This window comes from Lissotriton helveticus, chromosome 6 (assembly GCF_964261635.1).
Source record: "Lissotriton helveticus chromosome 6, aLisHel1.1, whole genome shotgun sequence".
Taxonomy (NCBI): Eukaryota; Metazoa; Chordata; class Amphibia; order Caudata; family Salamandridae; genus Lissotriton; species Lissotriton helveticus.
Window position 1 is genome coordinate 1,216,635,004 of NC_136067.1, and position 19,836 is coordinate 1,216,654,839.

Below are 19,836 nucleotides of genomic sequence, written 5' to 3' on the forward strand. Positions count from 1 at the left end.
TTGTAAATGATCATTTTTAAATGTATAATTGTTATATTTTTTATACTGATTTACTACATTGTTTTAAAGTATTTTTTGTAGATATTTTATTTTTTAAATTACATTACATATTTTTATTATAAATTGAAATAAAAAAATATATATTGAAATTGTAATATTTTTATTTTATTTTTTTAATTTATATATATTTTATATAGCAGGCAATGATATCCTATGGAAGGAAATTCAAGTTACTGGTAAGTACGGTTAAAATTAATTTTCAGGAACAGTAGTGAGCTGAAAGATGCAGCACTGAGGTCTCTCCTGATAACAGGTGAGTAAATCGGAATTCGTAGTTCGATTGATTTTAGAGGAATTTTTTAAAGTTCCAAAACTCCACACTTAGTAGAATTTCCAAGTGTAATAAGTCAATGTTAGTCTATGGAAGGAAATTCAAGTTACTGTAAGTATGGTTAGAATTACTTTTCAGGATCAATAGTGAGCTGAAAGATGCAGCACTGAGGTCTCTCCTGATAACCGGTGAGTAACTCGGAATTCATAGTTCGGCTGATTTTAGAGGAATTTAAAAAAAAAGTTCCAAAACTCCACACAGAAGAATTTCCAAATGAAACCAGTCAATGTTAGCCTATGGAAGGAAATTCAAGATACTGTAACTACGATTAGAATTACTTTTCAGGATCAGTAGTGGGCTGAAAGATGCAGCACTGAGGTCTCTCCTGATAACAAGTGAGTAAATCGGAATTCGTAGTTCGGCTGATTATTGAGGAATTTTTTAAAGTTCCCAAACTTCTCACTTAGAAGAATTTCCAAGTGAAACCAGTCAATGTTAGCCTATGGAAGGAAATTCAAGTTACTGTAACTATGATTAGAATTACTTTTCAGGATCAGTAGTGGGCTGAAAGATGCAGCACTGAGGTCTCTCCTGATAACAGGTGAGTAAATCGGAATTCGTAGTTCGGCTGATTTTAGAGGAATTTTTTAAAGTTCCAAAACTCCACACTTAGAAGAATTTCCAAGTGTAATCAGTCAATGTTAGTCTATGGAAGGAAATTCAAGCTACTGTAAGTATGGTTAGAATTACTTTTCAGGATCAATAGTGAGCTGAAAGATGCAGCACTGAGGTCTCTCCTGATAACAGGTGAGTAAATCGGAATTCATAGTTCGGCTGATTTTAGAGGAATTTTTTTTTAAAGTTCCAAAACTCCACACTTAGAAGAATTTCCAAGTGAAACCAGTCAATGTTAGCCTATGGGAGGAAATTCAAGTTACTGTAAGTATGGTTAGAATTACTTTTCAGGATCAGTGGTGGGCTGAAAGATGCAGCACTGAGGTCTCTCCTGATAACAGGTGAGTAAATTGGAATTCGTAGTTCGGCTGATTTGAGAGGAACTTTTTAAAGTTCCAAAACTCCACACAGAAGAATTTCCAAATGAAACCAGTCAATGTTAGCCTAAAGAAGGAAATTCAAGATACTGTAACTACGATTAGAATTACTTTTCAGGATCAGTAGTGGGCTGAAAGATGCAGCACTGAGGTCTCTCCTGATAACAGGTGAGTAAATCGGAATTCGTAGTTCGGCTGATTTTAGAGGAATTTTTTAAAGTTCCAAAACTCCACACTTAGAAGAATTTCCAGTGAAACCAGTCAATGCTAGCCTATGGAAGGAAATTCAAGTTACTGTAAGTATGGTTAGAATTACTTTTCAGAATCAGTAGTGGGCTGAAAGATGCAGCACTGAGGTCTCTCCTGATAACTGGTGAGTAAATCAGAATTCGTAGTTCGGCTGATGTTAGAGGAATATTTGTATGTTTCAAAAATAGACACTTAGAAACTTTTCTGGTGAAAACCACACAATAGATTCCTATGGAAGGAAATACAAGTTACTGATAATTACGCTTAGATTTACTCTTTAGGGTCCGTGCTGGGATCAAAGATGCAGCACTGACGTCTCTCGTGATAACAGGTGAGTAAATCGGAATTTGTAGTTCGGCTGATTTTAGAGGAATATTTTGCTCAATATTGAAGGAAGGGGGCGGGGCCTGAGGTGATATGTGTGCAAACACGCCCTGTGGCGCATTTCAGGTTCAGGAATTAATTCCTCTTCAATCCTGAGGTCCCCTGTGAGCCAACTAGCCCACCAGGTACCTCCAGTATGCGCCAGGGAGCTGCGTTGCAGAAAGGTGTTCAGAGGGCACGCCCCCTTTTTACAACACACTGCAACGCAGCTCCGTGGCACTTACTGGAGGTACCTCTTGGACTAGATGGCTCCTAGGGGACCTCTGGATTGAAGAGGAATTAATTCCCCAACTTAAAATGCGTCACAGGGCATGTTTGCACACATATCACCTCAAGCCCCTCCCCCTACCTTCACCAAACGCGCCCCGTAGCACGTTCTAAGTCCATGGGGGCCAGCTAGCCCACCAGGAACCTCCAGTATGTGCCAGGGGGCTGCGTTGCAGAGAGGTGTAGAAAGGGGCGTGGCCTCATTACACCTCTCTGCAATGCAGCCCCCTGGCGCGTTTGCAGAGGGGGAACTAATTCCCCTTGCATACTGGGGGTCCCTGGGGGCCAACTAGCCACCAGGAACCTCCAGTATGCGCCAGGTGGCTGCGTTGCAGAGAGGTGTAATGAGGCCCGGCCCCTTTTTACACCTCTCTGCAATGCAGCCCTCTGGCGCGTTTGCAGAGGGGGAACTTTTTCCCCTTGCATACTGGGGGTGCCTGGGGGCCAACTAGCCCACCAGGAAAGTCCAGTATTTGCCAGGGAGCTGCGTTGCAGAGAGGTGTAATGAGGCCACACCCCTTTTACACCTCTCTGCAAACGCAGCCCCCTGGCCCATACTGGAGGCTCCTGGTGGGCTAGTTGGCCCCCAGGGACCCCCAGTATGCAAGGGGAATTAGTCCCCCCTCTGAAAACGTGCCTGGGGGAGCATTTGCAGAGAGGTGCAGGGAGGGGGCGTGGCCTCCTCCCGATCCTGTTTTTGAAAAAAAAATTACTTTTAAGAAGGGGGGCTATATAGCCCCCCTTCTTTTTCTTTTTTTTGGCCCTGGGCCTGCCCCAATTTTTATTAAAAAAAATAAATAAATCGGGAAGGGGGCCGCGGGGCCCCCCTCCCAAGGCCATGCTCTGCCCCGGGGACCCCATCTCCCGGGGCATGGGCCTTTTTAAAATTTTATTGTTTAATTAGGAGGGGGGCTGCTTTGCCCCCCTCCTGTGGCCACCTTTGGCCCTGGGACCCCATCCCCCGGGGCCGGGCATTTTTGAATTTTTTTATTTTTGGGGGGAGGGGGGCCGCGTGGCCCCCTTCCCGGGCCACTTCTTGCCCAGGGGACCCCATCCCCGGGGCCTGGCCCTCCTCGTTGGGGGCCGTGGGGGGTCCCCAAGCCCCCCACGGTCCCTGCGGGCTCCCCGCATCCTGCGGGAGCCGGCATTGCTCTTCTGCTTGGGGAGCAGCTAACATGCTGCTCCCAATGCAAAAAAGCAATCGGCTTTGATTTTTTAAAGAGAGCAGGCTACCTGCCCTACCACAGCAAACAGCAGTGTCCCGGGGGTAGGCACCCTAGGACACTGCAGGAGTGGCGGTCCCCAGGGCCATCAAGGGCTCCAGGAGGGGGGCAGCGTGGCCCCCCTCCCAACAGTTAAAAGCCCCAGTGGGTGGTGGTCCCCGGGGCTGGGGGACCGTCACGGACCCCCCTACTTGAATATTAATGCCCCGGGGGTTGGCGGTCCCTGGGGCGGCGGGGGGCTGTGAGCTCCCCGTATACTTTTCATGGAAATCCCGGGGGTGGCGGTCCCCGGGCCCCCCCCTTTAGAAAGAGTCAATTGCAAAAACAAAAAAAGCTATTTTTTTATCAGCAGGGTACGCGTACCTACACGTATCCTGCGATTTAAAAAAAAAAAGTGGGGGGGCCTTGGGGGTCCTTGTGGGACCCCCTAAGCAGGCCTAGGGGTCAGGGTGTTTCTACCCTGCCTCCTTTTTTGCGTTTTTTTCACATTTCTTTTGCTGTTTTCTTGTGCCTCCGTTCTACCGAGGCACAAGATGGCTGCCAACACTTCCTGGTTTGGAGTGTTGACAGGCAGTTTACAGCCAATTAGCATGCAGCTCGTGCTCGTAATGGTACGCGTACTATCCTCAGACGGTACGCGTACGGTACAACTTCGCAAATATATCTATGATTTTACTTTTGATTTTCTAAGGAACTACTGAACGGATTTACACCATTTCACAAAAAGAGTAATCTGCGAACCAAACTCTACCTTTTTGCAAAATTTGGTGTAATTCCATTCAGCAGTTCGGGCTGTAGCCTCACTTAAAGGTCCCTATGGAAAATTGCATGGGGAAAAAATGTTTTGGGACCCCCTTTTTTCTCAGCCCCCACTTGACAAATCACCCTGAAACTTTCAGGGAAGGAGCGGAGCTGAACTGGCCATCTTCTTTGAGAATTTCGCGAAGATTCGTCGACCGGCGCCAAAGTTATTCCAAATAGAATGCTGCAGATTTCCTATGGAAACTAGGTCCTAACTATAACTACCTACTGGCGACCGCCAGTAGGTAATTTATATATATATCTCATGTAATCATTTGAATAGTATCATGCATTTATTTTACAATTGTATATGTATCCATACCCATGCGTTCAAATGTGTATTGAAGTGTTTTGCTGCGTTAGCTTGACCAAAGACCTTAAGCCTTTGGATTCTAATGTCTAACCTTCAACGTGAAAGTTTGCTCAGGTTGCAATGTTTTTTCTTTTATGCAGGTGCGTTTTATGATCTCTTAGTTAGCGAAAGGCACATTGTGTATGAGAGATAGTGAAGCGCAGACAAAGAAATTTTGGAAAGGACGAGAGGCGCAAACGAACAAAGGGAGGACCACAATTCATGTTATATCTAGAGTCGGGAGGAATTCACTGACATTCTGATATTCGGACCGGGAGATGGGAGTATCGAATACGGTTGCCAAGTTCTACTGTGAGAAGGTGGAAAAGTACTGGGACACATGATGTGGGATTCTTGAATGTTCTGTGAAATTAAATGGTGGTCAAACTTTAACTTTAGGCAGATTCAATATAGACTTGGAGGGGTACAGACCTCTTTGCTATATTTGTGTTGTGTGGATGTTGGGATGAACCCAGCTGGAGGGGCCCGTCCATCACGTCCAGACAGTGCGCAGGGCTCCAACGAAGAGCACGAAAAAGGCTACCAAAGGGTTAAACCTATCCTCATGCCCTCTCCCCTACAGAACGACGAGGAGCCCGCCTCCGGGGAAAATCAATCAGGATCAGCCGGGACCCGGAAAAGGCGACTCTTGCAAGAAGAGAGGAGGAGTGCGGAAGAAGAAGGACGAGGCAGAGAACAGGGAGACGCCGAGAACAAGGAGCAGGAGAATTCCCAGTGGCCGAGAGGATTTGGGATAAGTGAGAAGCCAGAGACCGTGATGCAAAAGGACACTGCTGCGGAAGACGAATGGGAGGTGTGGAGCAAGGACTGGTGGACTCCCCAGGAGACACCTGCATGCCGCCACAACTCATGAGAGTTGCGGCTTTGGTGGTAAGTGGACTGAACGGGCCTGAAGGAGGTGGAGGGTCTGGACAGAGAATCCCTAAAAGAGCGATGAGGGAGGGGCACGAGCAACGGGATGGGCGGGCCGGGAAAATCCCAGCAGGAAGAAGCCTCAAGAGTAGCAGTGGCTTGAACCGTTATGGATATGAGTGTTTTTTGTAATCAAAGATTGGTTATTATTAGACTATTTTTGAGTTACATGGGGTGCATGATAAAGACAAACACCCATAATTAACGACGGAGTACATCCTTGGCTTTACGTTTGAAAACAGTTGTCAGGTTCCCTCACTCCCTAACCTACAATTGAGCACTATTATGATAAGGAACGTCTAAACACAGTTCCCACTGGGTGTGGTGATGGTTACAAGCACCAGGACAGGACTTAGGTTCTGAGAACTTACCGCCACTCTTTCTCTCTCTTTGAGTATCCTGGGGGGAAGCATCCAGATGGCGAAATTTACCTGGCAAGAAGAGGAAGAAGTCGCCATCTTGATAATCTAGGGGATTACCTCCTCACTGTTTAATCTCACAACAAACCTCAATAAAAGCCACATTTGATAACCGTATACGGCCTCCTAGATTCTGTTCCGCCCATCCCTCCGACAGTGGATTTATGCTATACAATAATCCTGATTTTGCAGAACTTCTACAGAAGTCTCTACATGTTGAAACCTTCCTGCTTTACTTGATCTAATTTAGGTTTCCCCAATTAATTCTACTTTGTTTAGGCTTAGTTAGGTACTTTGGATTTAATCGGACCAGAAATCACTTACTAATGACCAGCTTTTGTTCCTTATGTTCTGCATTGTAATTACTCTTTTCCTTGTATACTTCTTGCTGTTAAGACTAAACTTTGTCAGACCATTTGGTCTGCCATTAGTGACTCTGTATTTTTACAACATATTCTGGAAAATTTGTATACATCAGTTTGGCTTTGAATTTGTAATGAACCTACATTTTATCCACTTGATTGGCTTTTGGATCCCCACTTTGTATCCGAATGGGCTACACTGTAAATTGAACTTTTGGATGATGCTAACTCCTCCTTATTTTCTTGGCATCTAAACAGGGTCTATCACAGGGAAATTTAGATATTCTGCTCGGTGCTCTGGCAGATGTTAGCAAAACAAGGATGGTTACATCCTGGAATAGGGGAGTTAGAATACTTTATTTTAGAGTACTTCAAACCCAATCTCAGCCATAGTGCTAATGTTTTGGTTTGAAGGATCAGCAGAGGTCAAGCAGTTCGAGAAAGAGTTGCAACAGCAGATGTGTGAGTATTAATAGGGTTGCACGTTCTAGTGACTTGTGGTTTATTTTATTTTATTTATTTGCAGGTTTGTATAGCGCTGTGAATAGACTCCCATAGGAGTATCTCTGCGCTTGTGACAGCCGGCCAGAGGAACTGTGAAGGGTAGTAATGATGCTAAAAATTATTTCAGACAAGTGCTCTTGAATCCCGCGAAAGGGTGCTTAGCTAGAATGAACTAAATAAAAAAGTTTTCAGGTTCTTTCTGAAACGAAGATGGTTGGAGCATTGTCTCAATGGGAGTGGGAGCGCGTTCCAGAAATTAGGACCCACCACGGACAAGGCCCTACCGCCTAGCCTAGTTTTGCTTATCTTAGGAACGCTCAATAACAGCTGTTCGCTGGACCTAAGGGTACGGGTGGGAACGTATGGAACAAATTTTCTAGCCAAGTATTCTGGTCCTGATTCATGGAGGCCCTTATGAATAATACAGCAGGTCTTAAACTTCACTCGTTGACGTATAGGCAACCAGTGAAGTTTGTGTAGTAAAGGTTTAGATGGAGATCTGGGAGGTGCATTAAGCACCAGCCTGGCTGCAGTATTCTGCACTACCTGCAGCCGATCTAGAACCTCTTCATTTGCACCTGCCAGGAGACCATTACAATAATCAAGATGGCTGATAACTAAAGCCTGAACTAAAGTTCTCCTATGGGAGTCAGGGAGGAAAGGAAATATCCTACGGAGGAGACCTATCACGTGGAAACAAGATCCCACGGTGGTGTTAACATGTTGTTTCATGGTCAACTCCGGTTCCAATCGAACTCCCAGGTTCTTGATTATAGATTTAGGTTCAGGAACTGGGCCCAAATCAAGTGGCCACCAATCGGGGGACCATTGGACCCTGGCTTCACCGAAAAGCATCACCTCGGTCTTTCCAACATTACATTGAAGAAAGTTGGAAGACATCCACCTCGCTACTGCCTTCATCCCATCGGAGAAAGATTGTATAATCTCCGGTGTTAGTTGTTTAAAGGGGAAAAGCAGCTGCGTATCATTAGCGTAGGACACTGGGCAAAAGCCAAAGGCTCTTGTTATTTCTGCCAAGGGAGCCACATAGGTGTTGAACAGGGTCGGGCTCAAACAGGATCCCTGCGGGACCCCCTTGGTGATTTTAACCTCTTCCGACCTAAACTCACCCATGGTGACACATTGGGTGCGGTTGGAGAGGAAGCTTTTAATCCAGTCCAGTGCCTTACCGCCGATTCCACTCACAGACAGTCGTTCGATCAAGATGTTGTGTGAGAAGGTATCGAACGCTGCCGATAAATCCAGCAGTACCAGGACAACGGAATAACCACTGTCCTGGTACATCCGCAGATCGTCCGTTATCGACAGCAAGGCCGTTTCGGTGCTATATTTTGGCCTGAAACCTGACTGTGATGGATCAAGGCTGCCTGATTGTTCAAGGTAGTTAGATAAATGTTTGTTGGTGTGCTTTTTGATGATTTTCCCTAGAAATGGCAACAGGGAAATCGGCCTAAGATTGGACATGTTGGTCCAAGGGGAGGATGTATTCTTCCTAATAGGTCTGACTAGGGCTTTTTTCCAATGCTGTGGGACATTTCCAGTTGTAAGTGAGAGATTCACCAGTTTCTGAATATCAGGACCCAGTGTTCTCCCTAAAGGACCCATAAGTCTGGCTGGAAGCGAGTCAGCCGGGCTCCCACTTTTAATGTCAATGAGCAGTTTCTGAACCTCTATTAAAGATATTTCAGGAAAATCATTGAAGGAGTAGGAATTAATGGGCGCTATCTGCACCAAAGTATGATTATCCAGACTACTCATGGCAGGGATAAGTATCTCTATTTTTTTATAAATGGCATCGATTTTTTCAGTGAAAAAACTGGAGATGCTATCACAAAGGTGTTGTGAGGCCATGTCTGCACTTTCGCATGCTATAGGTTTTAGAAAAGTGTTGACAATCTGGTACAATACTTTCGAGTCGTTACCAGCTGCCTCTAACTGTGCGGTAACATGATTCTTACGTGCAGATCGTATGGCTTTGTGATAGATGTTAAGGACCTTTTTATAGTTGGTTTTGTCTTCCTCCAAATAAGATTTTCTCCATGTCTTTTCTGTCTTTCTAGCCATGCGTTTAAGACTACGAAGTTCTTCGGAATACCAGACCTCTTGTTTCCTAGCAAGGTTCATTTTAAAGGTTTTTAGTGGGGCAATTTGTTGTACTGCAGCATTAACTGCTAGATCCCAATTTGAGAGAGCGGTGTTTATGTCATCTATAGGCAGAATGGGAGGGGGGAGATATTTCTGTTCAAAAGTAACGTCGGTAATTTTATGCCATTGCCTTCGTTTGGATGGTATTTGAACATGGGGAATGGAGCGTGGGCCCTTCACTGGCATAGAGAACTCAAGCACGAAGTGGTCTGTCCAATGGTATTGTTTAGGTGCACAGCATTCGATACCAGGGAAATTGGATATTATCATATCTAAGGTGTGCCCTGCTTGATGTGTGGGTCCACTGTTACATTGCTTTAGTCCTATTAGGGATATGTCGGTCAGGAAGGATTGTACCTCGCTATTATTTTCTTCCTTGCTATGTATATTAAAATCCCCAAGCCGCAAAAATTCTTTGTCTGAGCATACATGAGGTGCTAGTGCTTCCACTAACTGTTTGGAAGTGTTTTTTATGGGGCCTGGAGGGCGGTAGACCAAAGCTCCTTTTCTACTGTGTTTAGCAGATGAACCGATCCTAAAGATCAACATTTCAAAGGCCGGGTTACAACATTGATCGATAACCGAAACTGAAATATTGTCTTTGAATACAATTGCTATTCCCCCACCAACTTTTTTGGGTCTGTCCATTCTAATAATCTTATAGCCCTCCGGTATACCAAGGGTGATAGCTGGGGTAGAGTGGGGTTTGAGCCATGTCTCCGTTAAAAAGCACAAATCGGCTTTATGTGTGGAGATGAGGTCCCAGACCTCAATATAGTGTTTTGCTAAGGATCTGACATTGCACAATAGATTCTTTCCTCCCTGAACTAAAACAGTAGGGATATTAACAGTGCATTGTTGGAGGGAAGTGTCTTTTTCTGTCTGGAATTGCATATGACAGAACCTACACGAAAATGGCCCTTCAGGGAAGCAGTAGAGTTGTTGCTTACAATTAGATGTTAACAAGTTAGAGCCTAAGCACATTAGAGTCTGTGAAGAGTAGATGAGCCTAGATACCTTCAAGTCCCCAGATGTTACTGCCATGGCCCCTGGTCCCGTCCAGTCGCGGACGGGCGCAGACGGGCTTCTCTCTGGCGCGTCTCCGGCGCTTCGCTGCGCGCAACCGCTGCACGCTTTCTGTGACGAGGGGGCTAAATACCCCTCAGCGTGCAGCAGCTAGAGCGCTGACCGCTCGATGTAGGCGGAAGTGACCTGGCTCTGCCTGACCCGCCCTCCGCTCAACGGCACTGGTTTCCGAGTCGGACCGGGGCGGGCAGGACGGGTGATCGAGCCCAGGCTGGGTTTACTATAAGTTTTGCCCTGAAGCGCGTAGCCACTGAATGTAGCGCTATTACACACAGCAATTAGCTACAAGCGTTATTAAAATCCGGCGCGATTAAAATTCAATCAGCAATTTCAGTTTTTAAAATCATGTGCTACATCAATCAATTGCTCACAGCCTGAGGCGTCAGCGGGTCGGGGAGACACTGCCACCGTCCTCCCTACCGCAATTCGCCGCCTGCTCCTCTCTGCCTAAATACCCCTCAGCGTGCAGCAGCTAGAGCGCTGACCGCTCGATGTAGGCGGAAGTGACCTGGCTCTGCCTGACCCGCCCTCCGCTCAACGGCACTGGTTGCCGAGTCGGACCGGGGCGGGCAGGACGGGTGATCGAGCCCAGGCTGGGTTTACTGTAAGTTTTGCCCTGAAGCGCGTAGCCACTGAATGTAGCGCTATTACACACAGCAATTAGCTACAAGCGTTATTAAAATCCGGCGCGATTAAAATTCAATCAGCAATTTCAGTTTTTAAAATCATGTGCTACATCAATCAATTGCTCACAGCCTGAGGCGTCAGCGGGTCGGGGAGACACTGCCACCGTCCTACCTACCGCGCTAGCGGTTAGCTTGCGGTGTTCATGGAGATTGTGTGATGTATGGCTGAGATGTTCTGAATCTCATGTGAATGTGGCGCTTAACAACATGGAGAAGTTGAAGCTGTTACTGGGTCCGACTTAGCCTACGATCCACTGATGATATTATAAAATGTAGAAGACACTGTATTGTAATTGTTCCCTAATGTTTTGTGGTACCTATCGTGAGACGTCGTTGACAGCACAATTGAGATAGGGACATTTATGTTTGTGTTTGAAAGTGAGGTGTGATTGGTGTGGTGGACCCTTTGCGTAGAGGGAAGCTGTATTAATCATGGTGAGTACCCACAGATCAAGGTATCATTCGAGTGTGTCTGTGTAGGTCAGAAAGGGTTATTCCAAAGCATTTCTTGTATGATTGAATACTGCTGATTTCTTTAGTGGAGCAGGCAAAGTTATTTGTTGCCAGTGCTATACATTTGTTTTGCAGGAGTATTGCTGAGGAGAGTGTGTTTGTGAAAATTATAAAGGAGTGCGAATTGCTGCAAGTAGTGAGATTGATGCCACAGTGTGCTGTGATGAGATTGGTTGGTTGGTTTAAAAGCTGTGCTGTTATTGGTTGTATATGTCATAGACTGTTGTTCCCGTTTTGATCACTAATTCGGAATGAGAATTGTGGGTAAATCATTATTTCCTACTCTGAATCGAAATTCGATTTGTGATTATTGACGTTTTGCTGGAAAATGAAATGTTTTAAAGTTATACAAGATTTTTTGAGGGGAGATGTGACAATACATGTTAGAGAGGGAGAAGAGTCACCACCCAAAGATACTCCAGGTCTTTATGTAGCAATAAATGTAGGGCTTCACACATGTATTTGGCTTAAACATTGGCATAAGAGCAAAGAGACAGATGGTGCACTGGTGTTTTGACGCTATGGTTCATTTAATGTGAGAATCATTGAAAATTTGAGGCGGCTATTATATGAGAAGAAATCACAGCCTAGACCTACACAGTTTGAAGTGCTCAATGCTTCGGAGTGTGCATACTTACTCTGATGCAAGGGACTCATGTCTGGGTAATTTACTCAGGTCAAGACTGATTTGCATATGGCTGGGTCTGAACTGGGGTGGCAAAGTGAGCTAAAGATCGACAATGGATTCAACCCAGATCAGTGATTGGGGGTGAGTGTCTGAAAAGCTTCAGTGCTTCGTCCATCATCTGCTTGTGTTTGTTTTGTTTGTCCTAAGTTGCCAGGGTATGCCCAGACGTGGGTCTCTTGCTCACTTTGCCACTCAATTCATTCTAGCTTGGCCGATGAGGGGTGTTACCCCAAAACCGGTCCCAGAATGCTTCTTTCCAGTCCAGGGAAGACTTGGCTTGGCAGTTCGTGCTGGACTATTCTAATGAGTAATACGATAAAGACTGATTTGCAGATGGCTTGGTCTGAACTGAGGCGGCAAAGTGAGCTAAAGAACGATGATAGATTCAACCCAGATCTGTGACTGGGGGTGAGTGACTGAAAAGTTTCAGGGCACTGTCCATCATCTACTTATTTTTGCTTTGAAATACTAGGCACTACAAATGCAGCACTATCTAGAACTATACTCTCAGACACTACAAAAGGTCAGTCTCTCTGGTACTGTAGATGCCAGTGCTGTCTATCACTAGAGATGGCTGTGCTCGCAGGCCGGGAAGAGAGAAGCATCCAAGGCAGTCGAGGTGTTAGCTTTAATTTCACTAACAGTTTCCCCATTAACAAAATGCAGAGGTTAGTTTATACATTGATAGGATTCTGCAAAATGATTATCTGATCCAAACAATTGCATATAATCAGTGATGCAATCCCATGTGAAAACTAGTGAGGCCAGGATCGCTATAATTGCAGCACCCACAGCATGACTGTCCAGGCACCAATACACACAAAGCAAACAACAGTATTTACTGACAAAAATAGTTTATATTTCTAAATATTATTAGCTGTGTAATGAATACTTTAGAAAGTACATCAGACTAGCAATTTGATAGTCAAGCTGGCATCACTTGTAGGGATGGGGCAACAATTCATTGCATTACTTAGGGTAGCAATACTCAAAGTACTGTCCAGAGCCCCTAGGGCCTCTCCTGACCTTTACATGCAGCCCCCTGGTGAACAGCAGCACTGTGCTGCTGCTCACTTGCTTGAGCACTGATATACAGAAAACTATTAAACGGGCAACCATTTATACACGTTAACTCATGTAAAAGAAAGGTGTCTTGCACTAGTTATCTTTAAAAACACTTTAATTTTTAAAGACATCATCCAACAAACATGTGAAAATATGGTAAAGTAGTTTTAGAAATAAAAAAAGTGTATTTCATTAACATGCAGAAGCGTTTCACCTTTATACATCAAATTATATAACTGCATTGAGAGGCATTTATTAAGACTGATAGTTTTCAAACATGAATTTAGAAACACGGATGTCTCTCCCTGCCCTGACGAATGCTATTAGTGAAGCAAGAGGCAAGTCAGTTGTCATGCACCCTCTGGGTTGCTAGATTGTTATTATATGAGGAGCAACATTATCGTTCATTAAATCAAACAAAAGAGAATGTTTTGTACAGTTCACATCCTCAACGTCTGCACTGCAAGGTGCTCTTATACGTGATATTGATGAAAGAAGGCAAAGTGAAATAAAACAATTGCCAAGGATCATACAATTTGATCAAGTTGGGAAGCTGGGGTTGATCTCAGGTTTTCTGGATTCATATTGTGAAATTCAGCCACTAGATGGGTATCTTATTCTCTCACTCATTTTACATCAAAAGTTAATACTTTGTCTTTAATTGTTGGTGGATGATGTTAGAATGTGGCTGGGAGACAGGAGCCACATAAAGACGCAGCCTGGGATCAAGGATCCTATAGAGCCTCGACCTGAAATCAGCATTCTTCAGTGGCTCTCCCACCTCTATCACATAATGACAATTAAGGGGATAGAGGCTTGTGAAGGTGTTGATTTGACTATGATTAAATAATTTGGTGAAGCAGGAGTAATAACACTAACCCTGGGCATAGTTCGGGTAGTAGCGCTACGCGTAACTATGCGAAGTGCAGTACGCAAGCTATGCGAACTGCGTAGTGCACTGTGGAAAATGCTGTTCGCACTGATTGCACAGTGCCGGATGCTTGTCCGCACTGTTCAATCATTGCAAACCGCATCTTGCACAGTGCAAGCGGTCGTTTCCTGCCGCTCGAGTAGATTTGTACTAGAGCTGCAGCTTTCTCAACGTGGACTGGTAGTTTCTCATTGCGAGCGGTCGCAAGCATACGCGACCACTCGTAATGAGAAACCTGACTTCCCCGCATTGAGAATCTCTGGTGGGAGGTTTATTTTCCACGCTCGGGTTCGGCAACTTGATGTTGCTGATCGCGAACTAGGAAAAAGTCTTGCCGGGATGTTATTTTACTCGCTCGCAGTCGCCAACTTGACCTTGAGGTCTGCGAGCAAGCAAAAAAAGGGTTAAATAAATAACACCACAGTGAAGGACTCCGTAATTTGCTATAGGGGAGCCAGAGATTACTAAAAAAAACATGTCTTTCTATTCCACAGTATTCATCTTGTCATTACACAACTGGAGTGTGAGTGGTTCTGATGGTGAGACTCAGTAAATACTCTTGCCTAAGGAATGCCACCATGCCATTAAATCTGCCCAGATTTTAAATACAGAGTTCACAACCAGCTTATTGTAGCAAAGTGGTATGGTCAGCATTAATGTCAGCTCTCTTAGTGCCATGGCTAAAACGTTCCTATTGTCCCAGGTTTAGGGATGGAGGTTGAGTGTTTGTGTCTGCAAACCTCCGTGCATTGCACACCTGTCAAGGGTCGTTATAGCACTAGTTACCTTAACTGAGCCTATCTACACCATGTACATGCTTCAGTTCCTTTATGCCCACCTTACGCCCCCCTCCCCCCAAAACCCACCCTGCTAGTATCAATGCGACACCACAGACGATACATTTTAGCCCCTGGGAAAATGGTTTTCAGTATTCATGGATTAGGGGGATGTTTTAGGCACTTTACAATAAGAGTTTTGCCTCTGTACCAAAATGCCATTACAGGTAAGGGGTGACCCGATACAAGTTTGTGGACCTGGGTATAGTTCAATATTATGAAAAATAATGGTCCTCAAACCAATCAATCTTAATCGCAGTTATGAGCTAAAGTGAATTCACGCTCTTCATAGAAAACAATTTTTCAACACAGGAGTTTTTACAATGAAAAAAGTGGATGTGCAGAAACTGAACTTCATATGAAACAAAATGAATTTATTTTCATTGATGGAGCTTTATCACTGGACGTTTGCAAAGGTTGCTCCAAAGGGGAACGTGCAAAGGAGTGCATCTGATCAATCCCACATTGAACTTTTCTATTTTTCTTCACTCTGGGAATATTTCCCCACTCACCTACTTTCAAGCACTCCTTTGCTTGAAAGTAGGTGATGTCCAAATGATGTAACCATGCAGAGTGGTCTGGTACCTTATCAGTGCCCCATAAGGAGAGAATTATCTGGAGGGCTGCATTCAGCGCTAGGGCCATCTGCCTTCCCTTCCCCAGAGAGAGCGCAAAGGAAATGTTAATGCATTAGGGTGCCCCAGGATAGCGTATACCGGGAATCGCGGAATGGTTGTTTTAAAAGTGAGATCAATATCATCTAGGATTTGCTTCCAGTACCTAGTGAGTTTTGGGCAGTGCCATAAAAGGTGAAATAGAGTACCAGCCCCCCCATAGACTCTCCAGCCGTCTCCCAAATTGCCCAGATCCCACTTCTGGATGCAGTTAGGGGTGTACCATCAATAGCAGGCTATTTTGTATGCCATTTCAATGTTCAATATTGTGTGTGCTGTATAGTGGACCCTGCAGAATATATCCTATTCAGTTTGGCCTCCCACCGTCTCTGGCCCGGAGTCTGCGGGCGGGGGCCTGCCTTGCCTAGATGAGAATAAATCTCAGAGATCAGATTCCTATCGTCTGCTTTAAGAAACAACCACCTTTTGAATAGTCATGGACGACCTGCCCCCGGACATTTGGCAGAACTTAATACCCAATGGCGGAGTTGCAAAAACAAGAAACAAAGAGTGGCCAAGCTTGAGCTGGTCAAAGGGAATGAGACCATCTGGATCAAATAAACAGCCAAGGCGCTTACAATTCCCCTTCACCCAACTGCAAAAGCGACTCTGCTCCATCCCGGGAGAAAATTCTGGGTTTGCAAAAAGAGGAGCTATGGGAGAAGTAAAATTTGTTAGGCCTGCTATGACAGCCACCATGTCCCAGACCTTGAGGGCTGAGCAAGTCACGGGTGGAGAGTAGAGACCCCAAGCTCTATGTTGATGAGCAAGCCATATCTCCTTCCATAACTGAGAACCCACAACAGCTGAGCCTGCTCCATAAAGACCCAGTGGCATATTATCAAGAACGGGCGTTACATTATCGCCGCTTTTATCGGCAGGAAACTGCCAATAAAGTGGCGATAATGTGCTTGATAACATGCTCTATGAATTCCAATCGAAGCCCATGTTAGATGTGAACATATCTAACATGGGCTTCGATTGGAATTCATAGATCATATTATCAACCACATTATCGCCGCTTTATCGACAGTTTCCTGCCGATAAAAGCAGCGATAATGTAACGCCCGTTCTTGATAATATGCCCCCCAGTGTTTCTCGGAGAGGGGCCTGTTCTACTCAATGAGGTAGCAAAGCTGGGCAGCTTGGTAATAACGCGAGAGCAAGGGTACCGCCAGCCCCCCTCCTGCTTTGCCTGATACAATAGATGTTTCTCAAGCCTACGTTTCTTGCCCCCCATATGAAATTATTGATATCACATTAGAGAGATCGGATTGTACCGACAGGCGGTGTCAGCAGCAGTGTTTGAAAACATAAAGGGCACGAGGGAATATGGACATTTTAACCACTGCAATCCGGCCTACACATGACAGTGATGACCGGTGCCATACCGCTAGGTCCTTGCGGCAGCTAGGGATGCGTAGTTTAGAGCCACCACATTAGGTAGCGTCTGGGCCAAAACTAGGCCTAAATATGGGAGGTCCTCGGTCTCCCATGAGAAATCGTTTTTTGCTCTCAAAGACCTCTTCGTATTCTTGGAGGTGGAAAGATTCAAGATCTGGGGCTTCTGCAAATTGACCCGTAAGCCTGATACAAAGCCAAAAAGCCGAGCTCCGATTCGATAGTTGCAAGCAAAGTCCAGGGTTCCATGACCGAAAAGATGACATTTGTCAACGTATAAACTGACCAAGTGGTGTTCAGTGCCAAACAGGATCCCAGTGGCTGCTGGATTGTCTCACAACCTCTGTGCTAAGGGCTCCATGTAGAGGGAAAAAAGGAGCGGGAGAATGGGCAGTCCTGGCGGGTGCCTCGATAGATGGGGAAGTACTGGGACTGGACTCCATTAACCCGTACCTCTCGAGGAGCACTGTAGATACATAAAACCCACTCCTGAACCTTTCCCCAAACCTAAACTGCTTTAAGGTTTCAAACAGATATGGCCAATGCACTTGGTCAAATGCCTTCTCTGCGTCAATAGAGAGCAGGAGCGCCTCCCTATGTGACCGGTGTGCTTTTTCTATAAGATGGCAGATGCATTTGGGATTGTCTCTGCATTGATGAGAAGGAATGAAACCCTATTGGTCTGGGTCAATAGGCCCAGGCATTAGGGGATTGAGATAGTGTGCCAGGACACTTGCAAAGAGTTTTGCATCAATATTGAGCATCGAGATGGGTCTATAAGACTCACAATGGGTCGGATCCTTACTATGGCCTGGTTGCTTTAGCCCAAGAAACATAGATTACACTTTATCCATCATAAGTTTGACATTTGGCCTTTATTCCTGAAATGCATGAAAGATATCCCTCAATTGACAAATGCATTGCTGGGCATCAGCCTGCTTCACATATATGCTAAATGTTTATATTTTGAACATTGTTATCTACTACCAATGTCAATATTCACTTTTACGTTTTCATCTAATTCACCAATGTATGTAAAACAATACACAAAATGCCAATAAAGAGATTTCAAGAAAAGAAAATGGGTCGGGTCCTTACCAGGCTTAGGGATCCTCGAGATGGAGTCCACTAACATAGACTCCATAAAAGTGCCAGAATCAGAAAGGGAATTAAAACGGTGCGTAAGGAAGGGCACCAGCTCGGAGCAATAGGTTTTATAGAACATAGCACCAAGGTCATTTGGGCTGGGAGATTTTAGGGGCTTCAGATGGGCAATAGCTGCGATTACCTCTTCCACGCAAATGGGGCTATCTAATGCGTCAGCATCTGTGGAGGGAAGGGGGGTGAGGAGGGCACCATTAAGGTAGCCCAGGCCATCAGCAAATGGGCTGTCTACCGTAGAGTACAGTGAGACAAAAATTCCTGGAAGGCCGCTGCAATACCCTTGGGCTCCCTGATCTCACCATCCATGTCTGTGGTGATAGCCCTTACTGAGCCTGAAAATTGCTCGCTTCGAAGACGGTGCGCTAACATGTGCCACCCTCTATAGTTACCAAGATGGAATCTATGCTTAAGATGCAACATAATGTATTCCGCTCGGTCTAGGTCTAGATGTCGTAGTTGCAAACACTCCTTCTCTAGCTCCCTCCATACCGTAGGGGCACCCAATTATTTATGGATGGCCTCTAGTTCAGAGACTATCACTTCTAGGACTTTCCATTTATCACATTGCCTATGATTCCCGGCTGCTGTGTGGGCCATAATCTCTCTGCGAATGACCAGCTTCAAAGCCTCCCACACTGAGGATAGGGGCGTTGCTCTGGTGTCATTGAGGGCCATATATTCCTTAGGTACCCCACGGATTGTCTCCACTGTGGCGGAGGACTGGAGCGTAGAGTCCCTAAGTCACCAACCCGGTGTTTGAGAGGCGGAGGGTCATCCGAAGCGTCAGCATAATAGGTGCATGGTCCGACAGGGAGCGGGGCTCAATAGTAGTGTCGACCACCTGCTCCAGCACATCTGCGGAAGTCAGAAAGTGATCAATGAGAGGATACGTCTTGTGTGCCGCACAGAAAAAGGTATAGTCCCCAGGGTGGAACCAGCGCCATTGATCATGTAAGCCACATTCAGCAAGCCAGCAAAGGCCCTCAGGTGAGAAAGCTCCAGTTTGGCTGGATCTCTGACAGGAGCGATCCATGCTAGAATCCATCACCAAGTTCAGATCAGCCCGCCACCACCACAGATGCATCCGGAGTCAGAAGGATCTTGGCTAAGGAATCAATCAGGAACCTCTCCCGATGCTCTTTTGGTCTGTAGATAGAGGCAAGTGTAAAATGATAAGTGCCCACCTGCACCTGAAGGGTCAAGAGGTGTCCCTTTATCTTTAAAACTGTACCCAAAACTACCCCGTAGAAGTGTTTGGAAAAGAGAATGGCCACCCCGCCCTTCTTATTAGGACCTGTAGACCAGTATTGCTGCGGGAATCTCTGGGATTACATCCTATGGACATCTTTAGATAACAAGTGAGTCTCCTGCAGTAGGAAAATGTCCCCCTGCATTCCCAAGGAGGGAAAGGATGGCTGAGCGCTTCATAGTATTATTCAAGCCACGTACATTGAGGCTTAGCAATTTAAGCTCTATGAGGGATACGTAGAGAAGAGCGTGCTGTCATCAGGCCATTCTTCGTGCCAGGTCGTGTATTTCTATAGGTTCTGAATCGATCCCCCTATTCCTGACCCTATTCTGGTTAAACTACCTAGCTAGTTAACTAACAGTCAGCCCATGAGGCAAGAAATCCCCCATGATGCAGATACCGTTATCTGACGCAGTCACACTACGGCACAGGAACGTGTTATCTGATTAGGTCATAACGCTTGAGATCTAATTAGACAAGCGACATTCCTCCAGCCCCTG